Genomic DNA, 4674 nt, shown 5'->3' on the forward strand with positions numbered 1-4674 from the left:
TTCCCAAGCCTGTTAACGGGTGACAATGAGTGAGTGCCTCCTGTAATTTAATTTTCCTGTCACACTAAATAGAGCTACATTGTAAACCTTAGATCTACTCTTACTGATAGGATCGCCTTGTTTTGCCATTTGCACCATAAAGACCCCCAAAAGGGACACTGTATTGTGACCTCTACTCTTGAATTATTCAAGAACTTAATGACATTTTCCATTTTAAAAAGGGAACTAATTGCCATTGATGCAAAGCATGTGACCTTCTCCCAGTACCCAGTATGAGAATGTAACCATCTGTATGTGCATAGAGGGCTGAAGAAGGCGGGTACAAACAGGAAAAACACATGCAATCATAACCAGCTCAAAATGGACACTGGAATCAAGCATAGGGTTTAATTTCACCCCAAACCATGACACACAGCTCCACAAAATTGCCTTCACCAGACCTAAAATCTGCATAAAACCTCACATCAATTCAGGCTCATTTTGGGGGACATGACATGACTTTTTAGCTAGGACTGGAACATTAAAAGTTTTGAAAGCCAGTAAGCCTTTATAAATGTAAAATTACTTTGATGTCAAGCAAAATATCTAATAATTTGCCTCCTTTCTTTTGTGGCTCTTTAAAATTATTTACTTACTCAAAAAAGAAAAAGAAAATCTCATAAATTGGGATGGAACCACATCTCAATATTTGCGTTTGAATCAGTCTTGAGTTTCTACTAAAGCCGTTATTGAAATTCTTCACTAACTAGAATTATTTCTCTTCAAATTACTTGGAAATGGATGCTTATTGTTTTCTTCTTCTTCTTCTTCTTCAAAGAAAAGAAAAAACAAAAGAAAACAACCACAAAAAACTCCCAGTGTGTTTTCTACTCTTCTTTTACTTTTTCTTGGAGGAAAGCGAAGGGAGAGAAATGGACTTCACCAGTGTTCTTTGGCTTCAGCAATTCACAGGCCAGTGTGCAGAGATTCTGGGATGCTGTTCCTGGTTTATCTGAGTCAGTCCACAGCAGGTATTAACCACTTTTAAAGTGCGAGTGGCATTAGGAGGTTGGGAGCAAAGCACTTTCTTGTGCTGAGCTGCAGATGCTTCTTTTGAACTGTGAGTGATGCTTGGGACAAGGAATGGTCATTTCTGCAGGGAGCAGACAGTTCCTTTTAGAAGGACGCTCTCATAAACTACCCCCTTCCCCCAGGCTTCATTGAGAACTAGGTATCCTTTCTGTGTTTGGCTGTGAATCCACATCTCCATCTTGTAGAATTTCTGGAAAAGGAAAATAAAGTACATTTGAACACCTAACTTGACTTTTATGAACCCCACGTTATATCAACATGTTTGACACAACTGGTGCTGGTGCAGCCGGAAGTTGTACAAAGCAGAATGCCTGACACTCCCTCTGTCAAAGTGTATCAAATGCCATTTAAAGGGAATTGCCATAATACTGTTATTACCCCAGTTGTGTAATAGAACAACTGTTTTCCTACTTCTCTAAAAGAAACCTGTTTCCCTCCCTGGTATCATGTGCTTTTGAGTTCTGTAACATGGTAAGAGAAATGGAGTAAGGATACATAGTTCCCATTGTTAAATAACGAAGACATATTTAAGAAATACATTTGAGACATTTTCAAGTCATGAAAAACAGGGATATGTATGAGAGGAGTGACCAGCCACCTTCTTGCATGTCCCCTGTGATAAAAGCGATGTTTTATGAGGCAAATGTTAATTTAGTTTTAGAGATTTTTCACTTAGTTTTCTGCATTTAAAACATTTTATAACAATTTGAGATCGACTATAAGACAGAATAAATGATAAGTGTCTCTCATAGCATTCTGTAGTGTTATAATTCAGGAATTTTTTCACAGTGACAGTATACTTTCAAAATGCAATTTTAATTCACTGTTCAAGTTGTCATCATGGATAAATGACAGTCATGTTTCTTTTCATTTTAAAAAACAACTATCTTGATCAGGGACCACTTGAAGGACATGTTAAGATTGCGGTGTCTTTAGGGCAGAGCAAAGTCCTCTTCTGGCCGCATTCTGAGATCTCATCCTCTTCTGGATGGATATCTGTGTTAGTAATCTGGAATGCCATGGGAGGCATTCACTGAGCTCGAGTGAATGCTTCTAGAAGAGTTGCAAGAGATTCTGATTGAGCACTGTTTCACCCAATTCCTGTTCCCACTCTTTCCCTCCAATATAAAAACAATGTTGGAAAGCATTCCCATTTGGCCTCTGTAAAAGGGTAAATGAAATACCTATCTCATTTTAGTTCACCTATAAAATGGGTTTCTCATTTCTCAATCAAGCCTGGTGTGAAGGGACATATTGGACTTTAAATTATTTTATACCCTTCATCTATTTTTTTTAAAGATCTGAACTGTTGATGTACAGTTTTTAAAATGCTAGAGCTAGCAAAAGTTGACATCTTTCATCTGATTTTATTTATTGAAATGTGTGCATCACATATATTTACTGGACTTCTTACTGTCCATTTTTCTTCCCCTAGGAAATGCCATCAAGATAGTTCAACTACGACATGGTCACTAAAAATATTATAAAATACCTTTTGAAAACTCAGTTTCTCCTGTTTAGTAAATATTTATTTCATCAACACGGGCTGCGTTCCACTGTGTCAGGATTCTTCGTGTGCGTGGAGCACTGTTCCAGCCTAAGAAGATGGTTCTGAGGCCACTTAGCAAGACATTTTCCAGCATGAGCAGGTTTCTCTGTGGAAATAGTGAGACCCTATTCCGATGTGTTGTCTTTCCTTGGGGAACTTAGGGGGTACAAAGCTCCTGAAAGTGTTCTTTATGCTGGTTGAAGCTCTTATGTCACTGTACTGATTCCCTGTGATGCAGATTTGAATCACAGAGTAATTAAAACATGGATCAAATAAGCCTGGGGTTCACCAAGGCTGAAAGCTGTAGCCATTCAAGGCATCATTTCTGTCATAAAAATATAGGACCTTTTCAAAACATGCCTTCAAGATGGTGTTCCCTTTTCAAGCAAAAGTCTAATGACTGCATAACTCTTCTTGACCACATCTTACATTTTCTCTAGATTTGCTTATTTACAGCTACTGGAACAAAAAGATGAGACAAAGAAAGCACACTGATTGTCCTGAGAGTCTTCTGTGACTAAAAGCACATGAGCTTCTCCCCAGGCTGAGATTTGACCCTCCCAAGCATTTCCCCAAAGGCCATGACACTGCATCGGATTGCTTCTGGACGCTTTCCTCAGAGTTTTCAACAAATATAAACTGAAGAATGGAACACAGCACCAGATTTGCTAATCAAGAGGCAATGGTCCCAGTCCAAACGGTGCTGTGTGTGAATACAGAGCCCAGGAGAAGGGAAGGAGGTACATGAACATCGGGAGTTGCAAAATCTTGCTGAACCAATAGACCAACAGCCGTTAACATTTGTCAGTGCAAAGATCCTAAAATATGCAAGTGTGGATTTGTCCTGCCGTAAGAACTGAAGCTGTGACAATCACATTGCCATGGACATTTAAGCTCATCTGAGGTTATTGAATCTAACAACGAACAAACAGTGAGGAGTAGCTAATTTTTGGAAATCCTTTTCTATGACTGGAAAATATTCACAAACTCAGAGTGATTGTTTGGGGTGAAAGATGGTCCCATGCCTTGTGCGCCTCTCTTTGCTATCTATTCAACTTTGGAAATGAACCCCTCCCTTACAAGAAGGTGAATAGCAACCAAAGTGAGCCCACCCTGGGAGGGCAGAGTGGGTGTACTTTCCTCAAAGAGCCCTGAACACAACAGGGTGCACAAACAGCCAGAGCACCCTCAACAATACCCCATCATCTGCCCACCAGGGCACACAGATTCACACAGATTCAGTGACACGTTCCAAAAAAAAACGGAATTAGGAGGGACCCATAGCATGGCCAATGTGTAGAGAGCTTTACTACTCTTAGCACCATTGCTAATTATTGGAGCAAAGAAGGGTACACGAGGAATGGAACCCAACCTGTTTAAAGTAATAAATGTCAACCCTGAAGTGCATGGAACTATCTCTCCTTCCCTTTTGAGGGCTGTGTGCTTCACAAGCTGGGCATTTGCTGCACGGGGTTTTCTAATATAATGTGAATTTTCAATGTGCTTTGTCTCTGTAGAGTGGCTTTAAAAAGCCCTTGAAGTCCTCAGCTTTAAATCCATGCTAATAGGGGAAGTCTTTTTTTTTTTTTTTTGGAGGTGGGGAGCTTTGGTTGGGAGAAACATTGACCCAGACTGCACTCTGGGTAAACTAGGGCAAAAGACCTGATATCGTCTGCAGGGTACTTATTAACCACTGTTCATTTGCAGGATCAATATTTCCAGCAAAGGAGTCAACACTCAGGACACACTGCTACGTCTCACTTTTTCCTTGACACAACAATTTATTTTATAAATGCATCTGCTGGAGAAGAAAAGGCAGTAGCAAGGATTGTGTCTTTTATCTCCAGGATATGCAAAGCGCATTTATTTTCAGCTTTTATCTCTGGAATTGTATGTTGATCCCATACATATAGATTGATTTTGTTCAGGTAGATAATGAAAAGTCAAGTGGAAAATTACACAATGGCATTCACGATCCTAGTCTTATATCGGTATATAAATTGGTTTATTATTTCATTCTATTAAAGAGGCTTTTTTTTTTTTTTTTTTTTTTT

The 4674-nt window shown here is 39.3% G+C and overlaps 1 long non-coding RNA gene across 1 annotated transcript in view; it reads left to right on the forward strand.

The window, feature by feature from the left end:
* The first annotated feature begins 566 nt into the window (after positions 1 to 566).
* LOC108531399 (uncharacterized) overlaps positions 567 to 4674 on the forward strand; it is a 6788-nt gene continuing 2680 nt past the window's right edge. The window contains exons 1-2 of the long non-coding RNA XR_001886153.1: positions 567 to 1010; positions 2507 to 3706. This is a non-coding gene — a long non-coding RNA (uncharacterized LOC108531399). The remainder of the gene's footprint in view (positions 1011 to 2506; positions 3707 to 4674) is intronic.

This window comes from Rhinopithecus bieti, unplaced genomic scaffold (genome assembly GCF_001698545.2).
Source record: "Rhinopithecus bieti isolate Rb0 unplaced genomic scaffold, ASM169854v2 scaffold_8927, whole genome shotgun sequence".
In the NCBI taxonomy this organism is placed as follows: Eukaryota; Metazoa; Chordata; class Mammalia; order Primates; family Cercopithecidae; genus Rhinopithecus; species Rhinopithecus bieti.